General features: G+C 37.2%; 1 protein-coding gene across 4 annotated transcripts in view; it reads left to right on the top strand.

The window, feature by feature from the left end:
• MAP3K13 (mitogen-activated protein kinase kinase kinase 13) overlaps nucleotides 1–21376 on the top strand; it is a 164245-nt gene that overhangs the window by 21353 nt on the left and 121516 nt on the right. Inside the window, exons 1-2 of one of the 4 annotated variants that reach the window (XM_044771234.2) lie at nucleotides 12119–12249; nucleotides 18986–19061. The exons of 1 other annotated variant lie outside the window; for it this stretch is intronic. The gene's annotated coding sequence lies outside the window, so the exon portion shown is untranslated. Of the gene's footprint in view, nucleotides 1–12118; nucleotides 12250–18985; nucleotides 19062–21376 lie in introns of those variants that run through there. 2 more of the 4 variants (XM_044771235.2, XM_070509276.1) reach the window with 2 other exon arrangements.

The raw sequence follows: 21376 nt of genomic DNA, 5'->3' as shown, positions 1-21376 counted from the left end.
TAGGGGTGCAGAAAGCCTCATACCCAAGGCCTGGGTGCCTAGGGACTGCCTAAGATTGATGCTGGACTAAGACAACCAAGACACTTAGCACTGAGTAACAAAAAACAGCAGTCTACCTCTTAGGGAGGGGCAAGGATGCTGAGAAAGAGCCCCTTCTGTGGCACAGGCGTGAAGTGATGACTGAAAGCTGAGGGTAGGGCAGGAACACTGTGTAAAACCCCTTGAGTACCCTAGGCTCCACACTAAGCACAAAGTAGCAGCTGTCGACTGCTGGAGGAAGGTGAACAGAAGGTAACTATAGCAACAGTAAAACAATAAACCCAGTTCAACTACTGACTAGCTTATCTCTCTTTGGAATTTCTGTTTACCTGGTTGTGGGACAGAAGAATAGACATGCCTGTTTCCAAGAGTAATTATTCTTTTCCTCAGTTTGTTTGGTTATTCTATAGACAATGTCTGGTATTCAATCAAAAATTACAAAATATGTGAAAAAGAGATAAACAGACCCAGACCCAGGGATGACTCATGTTGGAACTATCAGACAGGGACTTTAGTTATAATAATATGTTAAAGAACCTAGTGGAAAAGGTGGGGCAAATGCATGAACAGATTAAGAATTTTAGCAGAGAAATATGTAAAAAGAGTCAAATGGACATACTAAAATAAAAAATATGATATCTAAGATGAAGAACCCCTTTGATAGGCTTAGCAACAGACTGGACACAGCTGAGGAAGGAATAAGTGAACTTGAAAACAGGTCAATAGAAATTATCCAAACTGAAGCACAAAGAGAGAAAAAGAATGATGTGAGAAAAAAAAGAAATGAAAATAATATAGCATAACTTTTCAAGTATCTAGTTAGTCTTATCAATGGACAGAGTCAGCACCTGCCTCTATGCTGTCATTGCCATTTCTCTTCATTTCTGTGTTCCTTCTTGCTTCTCTGTTCTTGCTGCTTTCTGCTTCTGACGTTCATGATGGTGAGTGAAGGCTACCCCTAGTTTTCCAGAAGAAAGCTACGCTTTTTTGGTGGAACCTAAGACAGCTTCCTAGGAGTTGAGTCAGAATGTGTTTTGCATTAAACTGTTTTGTGTCTCAAAATGATATGCCTCTAAAGATCTCAAACCAGTGGCACCCTGCTATGACTGATACCTTGATTTTCTCGTATCTTAGAATGAGTTTCCTAGGGTATCCCTCTCTAAACAGTAGCACCCTTTGTTTCCTCCCTTCTTTGAGAATGTTAATCTTGCAATCCCATGTGTCTACTGCCAGCCGTAGAGTCGTCTTTACTCATTTTCTTGGCCACCAGGGAGGTCTTCAGGCCATTGAGGTTCCCTGATGTTTTGGAATTCTCAGTCCCCCAAACTGGCACGCAGACACTTTAGTTATTGTCTGGACTCTCCTTTCCTTCTCATTCAGCCATTTTGAAAGTGTCTGTGTACTTTTTGGTTGAAAGAGAGAGAGACAGAGGGAAGGGAAAGAGGGCGAGAGTGATTCAGACACATTTTTTTTAAAGGTGGTGATCCTTCACATTTGCTAAAATAATCTATTAAAATGTTCATTGCATCACTGTTCTAAAAGAAAAAAAGAAACAGTCTCAATGTCTATCAAGAGGAAAATAGATAAATGAGCTTTGCTGGACTATTCATTCATGGGAATAAAAGTCATCAATGCATTGTAGAGTTTCTTATATCAACATGGATCAATCTCAAAATGTTTCAAAAGCCATCTTACACATTTTCATAAAAATAAAAAATAGTACTTTTGGGGGGATGATTAACGCTAAATTCAGAATAGTGATTAAAGTATTAGAGAGGAGAATGTGAAGTTGGAAGGGGATGGAGGGTATTTGAAAAGTTTCACATGTTGGAAAGCATCTGACACAATCATGAAAAAACATGAGGTAGTGGTGGGAAAAGGGTGAATATTGTAAGGTTTCTTGTGGACTAGAATTAGAAAGCTCTGGACTTTAGGCAGCTTCAGAGACTGGCTACTTTCTCTGTCTCTCATGGCCTCTGGATTCTAACCAAGGAAGAACCATCTTACTGAGTTTGTTAATCACTGTGTGATAGGGAGTGCTACTATGGTAATGCCTCTGTTTTGAGGATGGGTCCCTGGGTTAGGGGAGCAGGATATGTTCATACAAAATAATGTTTCTCAGAAGGATACAGTGGAGTGCGGCAATTCCTAAGAGACGGAGACAGAGTCCTTAACCTACTATGGTTGGCATCCTGTGCATCTCTATCACTGTATTAACCAGCTGGTAGTATAATCATTAAATGTCTGCCTGTCTTACCAGACTATAGTTCTTCAAGGACATAGTAGGTGCTTAATAAATGTTTGTAGAATTAATGCAAATGAGTGCCCCCTTCCAAGAGATGCAATAAAATTAGTAAAAATATATAACTCTACCTCGTGTATATATGTGGCCAAATGGGATCTTTTTTGTACCTGATGGATATATTGCACATTAGAACAATGGTTCTCAAACTAACATGCCTCAAAATCACCCCAGAGGAGTAATTTAACAAAAAGCAGATTGTGTGTGTGTGTGTTTATGTGTATGTGTGTCTTTTAACAAAGACACAGCTTGCTAGGCCCTACCCTAGAGTTTCTGATTTGGTAGGTCTGAGTAGAGCCAGAGAATTTGTATTTCCAACAAGTTCCCAGGTGATGCTGATACTGCTGGTCCAGAGACCATAGTTGCATTAGAAAAATCCTGGAAAAAATACGGAGATACATAATGAAAACAACAAAATCACGTCTCTTTCCTCCAAGTGTCATTCCTGTGGGAATGCCTCCCCAAGAAATCAAAGAAAATAAAACAAAAGCAAATTATAACATTAGCAAATTTTACTACTGTGCCCTATTGTAAATGGGATATTAACCCCCTCTGCTTCCAGGTCCTAATCTGTAAAATGGGAATAACAGTGTATTTTTTAACTGGAAGTATCTCATGGGGTTGTTATGAAGATTAAATTAAGTAAGTAAAGTATTCAGAACAATGTCTGGCTTCATACATATTAGCTATTATTATATTTTTGGTTAAGAAATTCCAAAACTAATCATTGAAAAGAAAGAGAGAGAGGTCTGAGCAGAAGATATCAATGTGGGAGTCATTAGGATATAGGAGGTCAGTAAGAGAAAGTCCTGAACGAAAAAGGCACTAAATATATTTTCCCTTACTTGTAAAAATGAAATTGTATTAGAAGCCAAAATGCTTCTTATTTTTCCATTTGAGAGTTTACTGTTTCCTAAATAACATCTCATAAAAATCTTTGCATTAAATAGCTTATATTTTTATTTTCCAAATGAAAATAACTGTATTGGAGTTTTTTGGTTATAAATATATTTGAGCCAAAATATATAAAAAAGCATAAAAGATGTACTTGAAAACTCCCCATCCCCCAAGATGCCAACATTTTTACCAACATCCTTTAAGACATTGCTGTATATTGCATAGTTTTTAAAGAGAGCATTTTGGGAAGTAAATGTTAGGAAATAATTATGAATTGTTTATGTTAAATATCTTATTAATATTTCCAAAATAATATCATCAAAAGTTTTTTTTCTTTTGCTAACTAGATAGAGGTAGGGAGGTAGGGATGGAAGAGAGAAGTCCTTGGGAGAAAACAATTTGATTATCTAATCTTTCTTCCCTCCTTGCCCCCTGCCATCACATTTGAATTCCAGCTTTATTTGAAAAATCAGGGCTGCATGGTGCGTGGAATTACTATCCTGTTTACTGCTCCTTCCTCAACTGGAGGTAGTAGGGATAGGAAACATTGTGATCTTGGGCCGGAGGAACAATTGAAAGGCCTTTAAGTCTATCCTGTAATTATTGTGATGTCATGCTAATGGTTTAAAATTCTTCTTTAAAGGACTTGTAAGATTCAGAAGCTTCCAGCCATTATTATAAAATAGTGTAGAGCTATTCTAGGGAAAATATTAAAAAGCAGTGCCCCCTCTGCTGAACTTTGCCTGACACTCTACTCTTTCCCCATTCATTGCCTTCATCTCAACTCCTGAAACACCGATATATTCTGTAGAAACTCAGATTAGGAAATGTTTAATTTTTTTCTGTCCTAAAATAGCAATACTTACTGTGCTTTCACCTTCTAGAAATGAGAGAGGGAAGTGCCAAGGGTGAAACTAGAGGCGTGGCCGGGATTGGGGAAATATTTTGTTTCTCTCCAAAATCATCCCCACTGTTGCTTATGACTCTGTATTGATTTTCAGTGGTTTAGGGTTAGTTTCATAACTGCCCCACACTGGAAGGGACAGGTTTCCTATAAGCCTTTTCACAATAAATCTGAAATAACTTCCTCTTGGTGAAAATAGCTATTTTAGAAATTCTAAAATAAAGCAAAAACAATAAACGCTTTATATTTTCTAGGTTTTTAGGTACTTATCCTAATGTAACAGGACTTAATTAATTATAGATCCAGGTTCTCACTTCAGCATGACATATTCAGTGTTTGACATACTTCAAATTGGCCTGTCTTTGATAGCAAGAGCTTGTATCAAGGGTAAATTTCTTGAGTAAATATGTGAAGTTTTTTATGTATAATTGATCCTATAAATATACAATGTCAAATAAATTTAAATTTTATATTTTCTTAAATGGCCTAAGGGGAAAAAAGCCTTTCATTTTGTGTAAAGTTTATTGGTTCATCTGTGATATAACATCCTAGGTCAAGGTGCAGACACAGCTACCACTTGGCATACCATTCTAATGTATCATGTGAAAGTAGTTTCTGTTTAGAATTTCCAAATAGATACTCCAGAACTGACCGGGGAATTCCAGCAAGGTCACTCACCCGTTAAAACTTTAAAGAAAAAAAACAAAGGGAAAAAAATTGCCTTTGTGTAAACATTAACCTATCTGCTTTTAAGTAGCTCTTTTTTTTTTTATTGAAGCGAGAGCTCAAACTGGATTTCTTTTTCTTTCAAATCAAAAACAATAAATTTAATTAATTTGGAAGTTAACTTTATATCTTTGTGGTCTTTTATATCTCTTCTAGATTGGCAAAATGTCCAATGCTTAGAAAAATGGCTGCCCACTGTCTAGCCCTTAGAATACAAAGAATCAGAGTAGAGGCAGGAATTCTTAAAATGTTTCCACTGGGTTTTCTTTGGTATTATATCAGTCGAAACAGACCCAGTTCTGGCTCTTAAAGCTTTATAAACCTGCCCTTAAATGACATTGACAAACAGACAGGCATTTGACTAAGCAAGCATTGCTGGATATACTTGATGAATTAAAGTATTGTCATTCTGTAAATGTCTTCTGTGTGGTCTAAATACACAATGAAATGTTGACTGTTTAGAAAATAGCAAGAACAGTTATTCATCCATAGGCTGGCAGTTTATTTGGTCCTAATTCTTTAAATCCATATTTCATTTAATGTTAAATTTTGCTTCTATGATGCCTCATAAAATGATAGCATATTGACTTTAGTTTTACTTTTAATTATTGTATAGCTTTCACATCCTTTATTGTCGCAGTTGTGTATGTCTGTAGGGCCTTTGTGAAGGTTCAGTGTCTCTCTAATTTGATCCTTTCTGTCCCTCCTATTGCATGTACCTCATACTGTTGCAGAGATGGCAGATGCGTTCACTATCTACCTTTGGACAGAATAGGGCTTTTATAAAAGATGTTTATTCAATATTGAGTAGGTAAGGCTTATGGAATAACTATATGGAGAACATATGTTACCTACAGCCTAGTTTTAGCAATATTACCATTACTTCCAATATCTCCTGTGTACTCCTCTCTGATCCCAAACTTTTCCTGTTCTCTCAGAGGTAACCAAAGTTCTGAATTTTGTGTTAATAATTTTCTTGCTTTTTTCAATGGTTTTGTCACATATCTGTATCCCTAAACAGCATATTGATTAGTTTTACATGTTTTTGAACTTTATAAAGATGCAATTACATAGTATGTATTTTTCTGGGACTTTTTTTTTTAAGTATAGCTAATTCTACTTTGATGTTTTTCTTTTTCTAGGAAAGAGTCGCCCTGAGCTGACATCTGTTGCCAATCTTCCTCTCTTTTTTCTTCCTCCCCAAAGCCCCAGTACATAATCGTATATTCTAGTTGTAAGTCCTTCTAGTTCTTCTACATGAGCCACTGCCACAGCATGGCTACTGACAGATGAGTGGTGTGGTGTGTGCACTGGGAACCAAACCCAGGCCGCCAAAGCGGTGAGAGCACTGAACTTTAACCACTAGGCCATGAGGGCTGGCTCTGGAACTTACTTTTTTTAATTTAATATTATAGTCTTAGATTTATCCATGTCAGTACATATAGCTTTTACTCATTAGTTTTTGCTGCTGTATAATATTGTGTTGTGTGAGTATTCCATAATTTATTAGCAGATGAATTGATTGATGGACATTTGTGATGTTTCAGTTTTTAGTTATTACAAACACTGCTCCTATATGTACATATATTCCTGTATATGTATCTGCCGTACATATGCAAGAACTTCTCTGTCAACGTTTCCCAAGCTTTTTCATGTCATAGCACACATAGAAAATGATAGATAATATTTGTACAACACACTGCATTAAAGGAATGAAGCTATGTCTCTGGCCTGGGGCTTGTGCTTTGCTGGAGGGCTGATGAGATCCATATCTGGGCGCACCTGTAACCCATTCATTGCACACTAAGTTACCATGACACAGCAGTTGCGAAGCTCTGCTGGAGCGTGTGCCTGGGAGTTGTAGTGCTGGTTGTACGCACATGCTTCTTCAACTTTTCTAGGTAATATCAAATTACACGGTGGTATTAATAATTCCATTTAGCTGACATCCAAAGTGCTTGTATCAATTCACATTCTCTGAATATACATTTACAACAAAATTGGAATCATTGAGAAGTCTACCAATCTCCTGATTATGAAGGTCAAGAAGGAAAAAAAAATAATTTATTATTTCCTAAAATGCCAATTCAGGTTTGCTTTCTCAAAACATGATAATGTTAAAATTCCTTTAAAATGTGGTAGCAAGAGAGTTATAGGCAATAGACAATGTTAAGAAGTGACAGCTGCTCCATAGCTGTTATTAATTCTGAAAGCCAACAACCTGGGCTGAATGAGGTCCTTGCGAGAGCTTTAAGCCTGTCTTCCAGGGTTAGTGTTGCATTAGCTTTGTGTTTCTCAGCCTGGAGAGGTACTTTCAGACCCTGTATACAAGATGGGGTCATGAAAGCTGTTTACTATGTGACTTTAGTTTAGAAACCCAAACGTTTGGAAAAGAAGCTGGTTTGCTCTGCCTATGTATTCTTAAAATTGATTTTCTTTTAAATAGTAAAAATCTTTATATATCAGAATTACATTAGGATAATAAATGATATTAATTTCTCCATTCAGATGACATCAGACTAGACAGTTTATTTTAGAAAAATCGCTAATGCTACATAGTTTTTCAATTACATTTTCAAGAAGCTCCTGTGTATTACACTGTTACTGCTCTAATGGCTTTTCACACAAAAGATTTAAAAGAAATCTTTACTTGGTGGGAGTATTGCCTTCTGGCTTGTAGGCTGAGGCTGTTTAAAATTAGATGGAAAATATCAGAGCAAAGCTTTCAAATTTATGCTTAGCCTGCTTTATGAAGATGAAATGCCAAAGTAGTATTTTAATTTACTTGGCAGAGAATTACATCTGAAAACTGCACTTCCATTTTACTGGTATTTTGTACACTACACATAAGTCAGGGTTTCAGGGCTTTTTACATAAATTAGAATTTGAAGCATAGTCACCAATTCTTTTAATAACACCTATATTTATAGTATGTGGGGTATGTATGTATGCACACACACCACACATATATATATGTTTTTACACATATGTATATACTCATATACACATAGGCATATATGTATATAGTATTGGTTAGTACTTAGTATGTATTCATCATTCTCAAATAGCATTGATTAAGCATCTTAAGTATGGTTGACACTGTGATTTCCCTCTAAGTATGTAGCTAAGTTCTAGCTATAGACCTAAAGGATAAATAATCTCTCTCTCTCTTTTAAATCTGCTGTCTTGTGGTGTATTGTATATCCTCATTTCTTGGACAGTGCATTTGATGGAAGGCTTCTTCTTTGACCATTCTTTTATCTCGGTTTCCAGGAAATTACCCTATCTTGCTTCTTTTCAAAACCCTTTGGCCATTCCTTCCCTCTCTTCTTTGCTACTACTCTCTTCCCCTAATTGTATTTCTGTCCCACGGCTCAGTTTTTGCCTCTCCTTCCTCACTCTGTATCACCTTTCTCAGCTGTTGCAGTTCTGTCTCTCACCTGCACTCTCATCCTATATGTCCAGATGCTTCTTAGACAATTCAACTAGGAGGTTTTAGGGTCACTTCATACTTAACATTTATAAACTCCCTCTCACATCCCCAGTGCCTTGCACAGTGCCTGGCATGGTAGGTACCAACAAATATTTATTGAATGAATGAATTAAATGAATCTCACTCCCCTTCAAACCAGCTTCCTCCTCTAATTTTCATCTTTTGTCTAGTATCAGTGTTCTTTGCTCTCTGCTTTGCAATTATTTTGTTGACTTTTTTCTTTTGAAATGTATCTTATATCTATATTAGTTCTTTTCATTGTATTTTCATGACTTTTACCCTAATTCAGGCCCTCATTACCTCATTACCTGCCAAGATCCTCCCAGTTTCTCATCTGGCATCTTTGGTTCTAATCTCCAAGTCATTTCCACCATAGCTGTCCTAATAATTCTTTAAATCTTTATTTATTTTTGTTTTAATAAACTTTTTATTTTTGGAATAATTTTAGGTTTACAGAAAAGTTGCAAAAATAGTTCTTTCACCTAATTTCTCTTGATGTTAACATCTTACATAACCATGGCTCATTTGTCAAAATTAAGAAATTACCGTTGGTACTTGACTATTAACTAAAGTCCAGATTTTATTTGGTTTTCACCAGATTTTCCACTTCTGTACTTTTTCTATTCCAGGATGCCACATTGCCATTTAGCATATCTATTTATTTTTAAATAAGTAATACCAGCTTTGGTAAAAATTCAAGAAGGACAAAAGTATGGATAAGTCTGCTTCTCACCTCTGAACCATAGATATCCGGTCCCTTCCATAAAGACAACTCACTTTTCTGGTTTCTTAGGTATTCTTCCAGAGAGATTCTGCACATACACACATACACACACGCCACATTCTCTCAAACATACACGTAAATAGTTGCATTCTAAATATACTGCTCTATACCTTACTTTTGTAAAACTTAATACAGCTTGATCATTCTTAAATCAGTAATACAAAGTTGCCTTATTATTTTTTCCAGTATCCCATTGAATAGCTGTACTGTAATTGAACTTACCAGTTCCCTACTGATTGACATCTTTTACTTTTGCATATGATGCTGTAATGACTATCCATGGACATATGTCATTTTACATGTGTATGTTTTTAGTTATTGCTGGGTGAAAGGGTCTATGTGTTCATGATTTGATTGCCAATTTGCTGTTCAGAGAGGTTCTACCAATTTATCCTCCATTATTTCTCCCATAACCTCATCAACATTGTGTATTGAGAGTTTTGTAACTTTGCCAATTTGATAGGTTAAAATAATGTCATTGTACTTTTAAATTACATTTCTCTTATAATGAGTGAGGTGGAGTATGTTTTCATATAGTTGAGAGCCATTAATAATTCTTCTTCTGTGACCTGTTCATATATTTTGCCCATTTTTCAATTAGGTTATTGAATTACCCCTGTTAGTATTTTATTTTCTTTATTCACAGGCTTTCAGTTTTTCCTGTGTTCTAATATATTAAGTTAAAATCCTAGTTCCCTTTTCAAGACTTTACATCATATGTTTCAACCCTGGTTTCATGCTACTTCCGACAACCACAACTGCTCTGATCAGTCTGGTTTTTATCCTCTCCCAAGGGCACACAGTGCTCATTCCTTCCACCAGGTCATCTTTCGTAGTGTTCCCCCCTTCCCCCTCTACTTATATCTCCTCTTTTGAGACAGAGATCATTGTCACTTCCTACAATTGGGAAAACTGCCTTTTAATTTCAAGTAGACTTCTACAAAGAATAATTAACTGATAGTTTGTAAACTCTTAAAAAAGAAAATGATAATCACTGAAACAGCACCGAATTACAAAAAAACTGCTCCTATGAAACTAACCACATCTCTGTTCCCAGCAGAGTTCTAGTGGATTGGTACGCTCTAGACATATTTTTATTTATTAAGGCATTTTATTCTCCTGATACGTTTGAGAAGTTAAAAAAAAGTAAGCTATTTCAGAGTAGGTGGTTTTGTAACTGACCAAATTTGTGTACCCAAAGAGTATTGATTCATGGATCAGTGTCAAAATGAAGATCTCTAATAACAGAACTCAGTTCTTGATCTTGACTGCTCAATGTTTGTTTATGAATAGCCTGGTGAATACATGGGAATACGTAGATGCAGTTCGCCTTAAAAAGAATACTCCCTATGACAGAGTACAGAGGCAGGATTCAAAATTATCTTAATAGTTTGGAAGGATGAGCTAAAACCAGTAAGGTGAAATTTTAAAGGATTGAATGTAAAGCTATGCATTTCTTCTCCAAAATTAGTTGAAAACAGGACTGAGGGTAGAGTCAGACACCTGGTTTGATGTAATTCATGTGACAAAAACTTAGGAATCCACTAACTTACAAGCATAATGCGTTAAAAATCTAAAACAATCTTGAGTTGCATTTATAAAAGTATAGCATCCAGATTAAGGAATTTGATAATTCCACAATTTTTTTTCTTCATCAGACCTCATTTGGCATATTCTATTCAGTTCTGGGTATTATATTTTCAAAGGGACATTTTGAAATTAAAGTAAATTAAAATGTATTACTTTTCTGTTGCTACCATAACAAATTATCACAAACCTAGTTTCTTAAAACAACACAATTTATTATCTTACAGCTCTGTAGGTCAAAAATCCAACAGGGGTCTCACTAGACTAAAACATAGGTGTCATCAGGTCCACGTCCCTTTCTGGGGGCTCTGGAGGAGAATGTGTCTCCTTACCTTTTCCAGCTTCTAGCAGCCCCCATCCCCCATCTTCAGAGCCAGCGAGAGCAAATCAAGTCCACACATTGCCTCTCTCTGGCCACAGCTGGGAAAGGTTCACTGCTTTCAAAGGATTCATGTGCTTAGATTGGACACGTCTGAATAATTTCCCCATCTCAAAGTCCTTCACTGTAATCCATCTACAAAGTCCCTTCTGCCATGTAAGGTAACATATTCACAGATTCTGGTGATTAGGCTCTGGACATCTTTGGGGCGGGGGGGAGGCGGGGTGGAGGGCATTATCTGCCTACCACAGTGCTTATGGCAGAGGATCACCAGGATAGTGAAGGGGATAATTAGGTACAGAGAATCAGACTAAGAAGAATTGAAGATGATCCCCAAGTTTATTGCCTAGGAGAGAATGAGATCATGTTTATAAAGTGATTAGTGCAGTAAGTACGTAATAAGTGGTTTTTGCTTCAAAGGCTAATGTCACAAATTACAGAAGTATAGTAGTTCAGAGGAAAGAAGCTTAGGGATGTGGAAGGGGATGAAGCAGCATAATATTTTATCTTGCAAAGAATAGAATTTGCGATCCAAGTTCTTATTTTACCTTAGATAAGCAGGTGGTTTCAATGCCAGAAAGTACTAAGTTTAACAGGAACTCTGCATTATTTGCCTAACTAGTGAAAGAGTCGGGAAAAATGGAGGTGATGGGGGAAGAGAAGCAACTTTCTGGCCTCTTTTTGCCATGATTGCACAAAATATAGATTCTGAGCAGGTGGGAAAACTTTTATCAAAGGAAGAAAGCAAGATTTTTGAAGCTCAGAAGCCTATCGTTTTTTGTTTTTTGGTTTTTTTTCTGGGAACATATGGGAAAGAAATCCCTCTGAAACCAAAGCCCGGCCATCAGAGATTATGAGATTTTTCAGTCTTTCCCTATAATCTTCGTTACATTTGTCTCTTTAACCACGTTGAACTCTGCCTTTGAGGAGTTGCTGATAAGCGGTTATCAAGCAAGAGTTAGATTAACAAACCCTCCCACCTCGCTCGGTTGAGTGGTAGCTTCCAAGGCCACAGTAAATGTGTATCAGTGTGAACCTAAGCAGGAACAGCCAGGAAGGGAACAAAGTTTAGTCTGTGAGGAAACAGGCGGCTGCTGATCGTTTCATGCTGGCTGTCTAGACTTCAGCTTGCTGTGGTGTAAGTAGTTTTTTTAAAAAAATCTTATTACATTTGAATATAAAAGGATCACAGGAGTAGTTTCCATCTAAGATTAAATTTACGTCCTGCCTGGTCCTAAATCTCGTGTACTAGATCTATTTAAAAGAAAGTTTCAGCATTTCACAAATAGTTTTATTTTTAAAAATGAAAGCCGTGAAGTTTTCGAGCAAGTGTTCTGCTAAAACAGGTCCTGCTTGCATAAGATGATTTTTAACGTCTTGTCTCTGATTGAATGAAGATGTTGACAGTCAGAAAATAAAAGTGAGTGAATAGATGTCTGGTACCCAGAGGTTGATTATTTCTACGCGGTGCTTAGATTTCTCCTTGATGTTCTTTCCAGTTGCTTTTCCTTTAGTTTAGGCTCATGTTACAAGTTTATGTTAGCAAATATTTAGTAGTCTCTCAGGTAATTAAACTGGACGTTTTGATGTTCAAAGAAATTAAATGAATGAGAATAAAGTAGAACTTAATATGATGTAATAAGATATTGGGATCCTAGATTTAAGAGCGGCAGAATGTATTTTCAAAGAGGAGGAACTTTGTGAAATGGATGAAATGGCAAGCAGCTTAGAAATTTCACGCAACTTTGGAGAAATCTGTTTTTAAGATTTTGACGTGTGTACTAATTTTCCAGACTAAATTCCCGGTACTATAGTGTGTAAAATAAGTTTCATTTGTGAAATTAAAATTGCTGTGTTTCAGCTGTTGTAATTCTCTGTTGAGATTAGGATTCCAGGAACTACACATTGTTACACAAACATTGACTTTCTTGAGTGTAGCTATGAGAATGTTATGGTCGCATTTGGTGTTGGAGAGGTTGATATTTTCTATTTCCCTTTGCCATGATGTATTTTTAAAAATCCTCCTGGCACAGGACAATTTTATGACTTTGAATATAGAAACCAAGTTTGACGTGGTTAATATATTATATAAAAGTTGTAAGGGCTGACTGTTGGCCAGTAGCCTTTGAAATCACTCAAGGAGGACTGAGGAGGCAGATTGTTTGTGTAGAAGTACACTGGGCTTCCCCTTCCCTCTATCTTTGTCTCAGACCTCAGGGATGTTCGGTCTATGTCTCCAGCCTGCTGCTGCTTCTTGCTGGACTGAGCGGGAGCCCAGATGACGGTAGTGGGCCCTACCTGACCCTTAGTGGAATGGAAGCCCAAGACACACTGTCCTAAGCAGGCTCTAGGACTGTAATGAAGTGAAATCTTATTCATTCCTTAGGTTGCTGAATCTCAATGATTCTAGTTTCCTGAGCTGATTAACTCTCCCAACTCAATAGCCTCTGCTGGGCAAGGTTACTTATTTAGTTGTTGGTTCCTTGGGCAAGAGGTGGGGCGTGGGCATTGGGTAGGGGGAGGGGGGTGGGGGGGGGTGGGCAACGGCATGATCTTAGGAAAGAAGCCAGCATGGCAGGTGACACTATTACCAGGGAAGCAGCTGTTTCCTAACCAGATTTGAAATATTTCAGTCTTTTAGCAACCTGGAGGCCATACAGGTGTGTACTGGCTGAATCTTAACGAAGACTCTTTTGGATTTTTTTGAAAACCTCCATTAGCTGCCTATAACATCTCAACCCTTGCTTATGTCCTACAAAGCCCACATGATCTGCCTTCTCTGACAATTTGTTTAACTTCATTGCCTAACATTGTTCTCCTCGTTCAGCTACATAGGTGTTTTTGCTGTTCCTGGGCCCATCAAGCTTGTTTCTGTCCAGGGCCTTTGCTGCCTGGAAAGCTCTTCCCATACATTGTTTCTTCCTTCCCTTTATTCAGATCTCTACTCAAATGCCTCCTCCTCAGAGAACCCTTCCCACCTATCTAAAATAACAGCACTCCCCCTTCCCACTGGAATGTCAGTTCTATGAGGACAAAACTTGATCTCGTTCAGTAATATATTGCCAGAGTCCAAAACAGTGCCTACTTGGCATATAGTAGACACTTGGTAAATATTCATTTTATGAATAAATTAATGTCAATTGGTGTTTTTAAAATTTACTTTTAGGCATAGGAATTTTTGGCTTAGTTTTTTGAATAGGTGATATAGTCACGTGGTTCTAAGACCAAAACATATAAAAAGATATACATTGAAAAGTTTTCCCACCCCAACCAGTGCCCTATCCATTCAGTTCCTATTCAGGGCCCCCAAACCACTATTAGTATTTTTCCATGTATCCTTCCAGAGTTTCATGAAGTATGTGCGAGGAAATATAAAAGTATGAAGAGATTCTTACTTCCCTCCTTTTTACACATACTGTTACATATACTCTTCTTAATTTTCTCACTTACATGTTGAATCGCTTTCCGTATCAGTACATAGCGAGTGTCCTCATTTTTAAATAGCTGCATATTCCACTGTATGAATGTACTATAATGTAACTAGTCACCTAGTGATGCGCATTTTGGTTGTTTCCAGTATCTTCCTATTATAAAGAATGCTGAGGTTCATAACCTTGTACATATATCATTTCATTCATGCATACAGTATATCTGTATAATTCACCAGAGTAGAACTGCTAGATCAAAAGGTGTCATAGGTACTGCATAGTTGCCTTCCATAGAGACTGTTCCATTATTCCCTCAGCAATGTATAAAAGTACTATTTCCCGTATCCTTGCCAACTGAGAGTGTTATCAGACTTTTGGATTGTTGCCAATCTGATAGGTTAAAGAATGGTTTCAGGGGCCAGCCTGGTGGCACAGCAGTTAAGTGCACACGTTCTGCTTCAGCGGCCTGGGGTTCACCAGTTCGGATCCCGGGTGCGGACATGGCACCACTTGACAAGCCATGCTGTGGCAGGCGTCCCACATATAAAGAAGAGGAAGATGGGCACGGATGTTAGCTCAGGGCCAGCCTTCCTCAGCAAAAAGAGGAGGATTGGCGGCAGTTAGCTCAGGGCTAATCTTCCTCAAAAAAACAAAAAAAAAAGGTTTCAGCATAGTTTTTTGTTTTAGAATTTATAATAAAATTTGTGTTAAAGTTTTTAAAAATAATTTTTAGATTTTAAATTGTGATAAAAAACACATAAAAATTTATCATCTTAACCATTTTTTTTTGAGATTGGCACCTGAGCTAACAACATCTGTTGCCAATTTTTTTTTCCTTCTTCTCCCCAAAGCCCCCCAGTACATAGTTGGATATTCCAGTTGTAGGTCCTTCTGGTTGTGCTATGTGGGACACCACATTAAGCAGTGCCACGTCTGCACCCAGGATCAGAACTGGAGAAACCCCAGGCCGCTGAAGCAGAGCGTGCGAACTTCACCACTCAGCCATGGGCCGGCCCCCTATCTTAACCATTTTTAAGTGTACAGTTCAGTGCTTTTAAGTATAATCACATTGTTGTGCAACAGTTCTCCAGAACTTTCTCATCTTGCAAAACTGAAACTCTATACCCATTAAATAACAGCTCTCCATTTGCCCCTGCTACCAGCCCCTGACAACCACCATTCTTTTTTTATGAATTTAAATACTTCATTTAGATATCTTAGATACCTCATATAAGTAGAATCATACAGTTTTTGTCTTTTTGTGAGGCTTATTTCACTTAGCATAAAGGCCTCAAGTTTCACCCATGTTGTAGCAAATTATATGATTTCCTTCCTTTTTAAGGCTGAATAATATTCCATTGTGTGTATATACCACATTTTGTTTATGTATTCATCCATCGATGGACATTTGGATTGCTTCTACCTCTTGGCTATTGTGAACAGTGCTGCTGTGAACATGAGTGTGCAGATAACTCTTTGAGGTCCTGCTTTCAGTTCTTTTGAGTATATACCCGGAAGTGAGATTGCTGGATCATATCGTACTTCTATTTTTCATTTTTTGAGGAACTGCTATACTGTTTTCCATACTGGCTGTACCATTTTAGCATAGTTTTAATTTGTATTTCTCTCATTGTGAGTGAGGTTGAGCATCTTTTTGTATTTAAAAGAAACCTGCCCTTTTTTCTGTGAGCTGTTTATATTCTTTGTCCTTAATGGATTTTTTTCTATTATTAATTTAATAACATCTTTTACTTTTTTGCCTCTGAGTTTTCCAAATTTATAATCTAATAGTCATTGGTTCAGGTTTGGAGTAAGAGTGCCTGGGTTTGAATTCTAGATCTGTTAATAGATGTGCAATCTTGACTGGGCAAGATACTGAATATTTCTGAGTCTCAGTTTTCTTATCTGTGAAATAGGAATAACATTGAGTTGTTATAAAGATTAAATGAGATGATGTATGTTAAGCGCTTAGTATAGGGCCAGTATGATAAGGCAAGAAAAAGAAATAAAGGGCCAAAGTTCAGAAAGGAAGTAAAACTCATTATTCACACATGGCATGATTGTGTACATAGAAAACCCTGTAGAATATAAAGACTATTTGAACTAATTAAAGAATTTAGCAAGGTCACGGGTTATAGTCAATATAAAAGATTGTATTAGAAAAAATTTGAACAGTTAAAACAATTAGAAAATAAATGAAAGCATCACCATTAAAAATTATCAAATATATAAGAAGAAATCTTGAGGGGTGGGCCCCGTGGCTGAGCGGTCAAGTTCACGTGCTCCGTTTCGGCAGCCCAGGGTTTCACCGGTTCGGATCCTGGGCGTGGACATGGCACCGCTCATCAGGCCATGCTGAGGCAGCGTCCCACATGCCACAACTAGAAGGACCCACAGCTAAAAATACATAACTATATACCGGAGGCCTTTGGGGAGAAAAAGGAAAAATAAAATGTTTAAAAAGAACACAAGACCTCTATGCTGAAAACTATAAAACGTTGCTAAGAAAAATTAAAGAAGACCAAAACAAAAAGTTCAATGTGTATATATATATATACCATGATCATGCATTATAAAACTCAAAATTGTTAAGATGCCAATTTTCCGTTAATTAATGTATAGATCCCGTGCAATCCCTATCAAAATTCCAGGAGGAATTTTTGGACAAATTGTCAAGCTGATTCTGAAATTTATCTGGAAATGCAATGGATATAGAATAATGAAAACAATCTTGAAAAGGGACAACAACAATCTTGAAAAGGATTTATGATATGTGATTCCAAGACTTAACTATAAAGCTACAATAATCCAGTATTACCCTAAGGATAGACAAATATATCAGTGGAACAGAATCGTACATCCAGACACAGACCCACATGCATAAGGTCAATTGATTTTTGATCAAGGTGGCAAGTCAATTCAATGGGAAATGGATAGTCTTTTTAAACATGTTGCTGGATCAAATAGATTTTCTTATAGGAAGGAAAAAAGAACCTTCACGTCTTTCTCACTCCCTACACAAAAATTAAATAGATATGGATCATAGATGTAAACATAAAAATCAGAACCAGAAAGCTAGAAAAAACAAAATATCTTTGCAATCTTGCGGTATGGAAAGATTTTTTTGAGTGGGACACTAAAAGCACTAACCAAAAAGTGAATTAAATAAAATTAAGTGAGATTGTGTACTTACTGCAAGACTTCTCAGGACCTTAAATATGTTTATGTTTCTAGTAAGAGGGTCATACAGCATTTCTCAAAGTGTTTCGCCACAGAATCCTTTTTCATCTGAAGCATTAAACTAAAATGCAGGAGTGAGTATGCCACAGAACATACACGGAGAAGTGTTGCTTTGGTTCTCTCCTCAAAACATACTATTTTTGAGACCTGTAATAAGTTAATGATCGTTTTCTCCCTCTTGAGTGTGAATTAATGTAATTGCATCCATTTCAACAACCAGAATAAAGAGAACCCTTCTGCCAAAAGAACTGTGATCACTCCCCACTCCAAATTGACTGGTCAGCCAACCAACTGTTACAGTTTCTATTATTACCAGTAGGATTATAGACAAGTATCATATTAGGTTGGAATTCACCATAGTAAGAGGAATAAAGACTGATTGAAGGTGCAAAGCATTTTGCATTTTCCCTGCTGCTCGTTCCATATACTTGTTTGGCCTGCTCTGCCTCACTGCCTGTCAAACTCCACGTCGCCAACCTTTTGCTTCTCTCAGATTGCTCAACTCCTATAGCTCTCCCAGGTCCTAATTGCTGGAAGGGCTTTTTGCTGTGGCATTCCTACTTTCTGACTCATAGTTCACCAGATTCCTCCACCTGCTGTTGCCGCCCACGAACTGATTTTCATGGAGTACGTTTGTCACGTAAGAAGTAGGAGAAGAACCAGAAGAGAAAGTAGAAGGAATCCAAAACCAAACTTCACCTAAATCAAAATTTGGCCCAAGGCTCTCCCCTGTTTAGGGCAAGAGACCTCAGGAAGTAGTCAGGATGCTTTGTAATGCCAGTAGAAATACATACTGAAAAGAAAGTTTAAGGAAGTGTCCCTATAATGTCTCTGGATTGTAATTAAAACATTGAACTACTGTAATAGATATTAGTTTGTCCTGAATGTGCAAAGCTAATAACATTTCCAGATTTGGAAATGTCGTCTGTGTCATCGAAATAGAGCTTGCTAGAAAGACTGTACATGCCTAGAAGGAGCTTTAATTTTAGATCTGCCACTAATTTGCTCTTTGATAGTAAGTATATATATTTCTTTAAAGAGAAAAAATTGCCCTCATCCTCATTGCAAAAATACATCTAAATAAATATGTATGTGTGTGTCTATGTATGTATGTATGTACACACACACATGTGCATACATACTAGACGCTGTCACAGATGCTTTCCCATGTGCCGTCTCATTTAATCATCTCTGTCCATGTCACAGCTTCCTCATCTGGAACATAAGATAATAATATCCACTCTGGCCTTCTTCACAGGACAACAAACGTAATGATAACCAGGTAAGAAAATATAGTACTTTGAGCTTCACTCTAGAATGTAAGGAATAAATCATGAATGCCGTGTTGTGAGATGTATGCCAGTGTTACCATAGCAAAATGGTGTGATGGATCCTGGTCAAATTCATTTCAAAATACATGTGCAATACACACTTAGCAGAAACGATTTACACAGGATGTTTCACAGACATCAAAGATAATTATGGAACACCTGGAAAGCATAGAACAACCTTTTTTCTACTTCTCAATAAATGCAGCACAAAGTAAACACACCTTTCACAGAACTTTATGACACATTTCATCAAAGAAAAACAGTCAAGAGAAATACTTAGGCACATAAGTAAAAGCAAGATAACAACATAGATGACAATAAATGGAATTTTACGTTAGTAATTAAAAACCAATTTTTAGGTTGTATTAAGGTAGGATAAACAGAAGGATGAGAAGTACCACAGAAGAACCTGGAATTGAGGGGGTAGAATGGATTATGCTTGTATAACTCTACTGCTTATTAATCTGGACGTGGAAGCTAAAAGAAACTTGATCTCTTTTCTAGCAGCCTGGTCTTTTATTATAATCAGAATGGAAGGTTTAAGAGCTACCGAACCCCACCTCTAGGCTGTCTTTCTGTTGTTCTTACAGCTTTCAGAATTTAAAAAGATGATGGGGGTGGGGAACACAATGGCTGCCAGGTGTCTAGGAAACTACAAGCTTTCCTCACTGAAGTTCCATAAAATAACTAAGGGATCATAAACTAGCAGAAAAACTCATCAAAGAAGGACCATAAAAAGTTACAAATTAAAAAAGTGAAAAAGGCTCCTTATATAATCTATTTTCTGGAAAATGATTAGATAATTTCCATAGGAACAGAAATGAAAAACAAGGTGGCTTACATGACTGCTTTGACAAACTGAAAGAGAAAATAATTTTGCCAGAACTTTTTCCAATTGAAAGATTCAAGAATAAAATGTTCAAACAATACACTTAAATGATACAAGACACACATTAGAAGCAATCAATAGCAAATTGGAAATCACCAATATATAGGTGGATGTTAATAGTGTTGAATAAAGAAAAACATGAAAACCTTACAACCCAGTACAGAAGTTACCTTCACTCAATAGCATGTATTAATGAATTCTTCAATTTCGATATTTATTTTTTCTAGCATTCCCTTTTGATTCTTTTTTTAAAGATTTTATTTTTTTCCTTTTTCTCCCCAAAGCCCCCCGGTACATAGTTGTATATTCTTTGTTGTGGGTCCTTCTAGTTGTGGCATGTGGGACACTGCCTCAGCGTGGTTTGATGAGCAGTGCCATGTCCGTGCCCAGGATTCGAACCAACGAAGCACTGGGCCGCCTGCAGCGGAGAGTGTGGACTTAACCACTCGGCCACGGGGCCAGCCCCTGATTCTTTTTTTATACTTTCCATCTCTGTGGTCAAATTCCCTATTCGTTTATGTTCCTCTTTTCTACTAGATCCTTTAACACAGAGAGTTATTGCAGTGGCAGTGATAATAATCCATACATAAGTTAAAACTCATAGAACTGTACACCATAAAAAGTCAATTTTACTGTGTGTTAATTTGCACACAAAAAAGTTATGACCTTGTTTAAAGCAAAAATAGTAACAATGTACAGTAGAGTTAGGAGGGTACAAAGAAGTAAAATATGTAACAACAAGAATGCAAAAGGTGGGAAGGAAGTAGTATAATATAATATAATAATAATAGAATAGTAAAAAGAGATAGACTGTAATAAGTTAAAGTTATATAATATAACCTCTAAAATGGTGATCCTTGGGGCCAGCCCCGTGCCCGAGGGGTTAAGTTTGTGCGCGCCACTTCAGCAGCCCAGGGTTTTGCTGGTTTGGATCCTGGGCGCGGACATGGCACTGCTCATCAGGCCATGCTGAAGGGGCCTCCCACATGCCGCAACTAGACGGACTCACAACTAATAATACACAACTATGTACCGGGGGGCTTTGGGGAGAAAAAGGAAAAATAAAATCTTTAAAAAAAGGAAAACAGTGGTCCTCAAAATGCGGTCTGCAGACCAGCAGCATCAGCATCACCTGGGATCAGCAAGGATGAAATTCTCTTTCTCTACCACAGACCTAACTGAATCAAAAACTCTGGCAGAATGGCACAGTCTTTCTGTGATTCTGATGCATGCTAAAATTTAAGAACCATCACTTTAGAGCAAGGGTTGGAAAACTTTTTCTGTAAAGGGCCAGATAATAAATATGTTAGGCTTTGTGAGCCATATGGTCTCTGTAGTGTCTACTTAACCCTGCCTTCATAGCAGGAAAGCAGCCAC

Source organism: Equus asinus, chromosome 5 (genome assembly GCF_041296235.1).
Source record: "Equus asinus isolate D_3611 breed Donkey chromosome 5, EquAss-T2T_v2, whole genome shotgun sequence".
Classification (NCBI taxonomy): Eukaryota; Metazoa; Chordata; class Mammalia; order Perissodactyla; family Equidae; genus Equus; species Equus asinus.
This window is presented reverse-complemented; position numbering and strand designations above follow the sequence as displayed.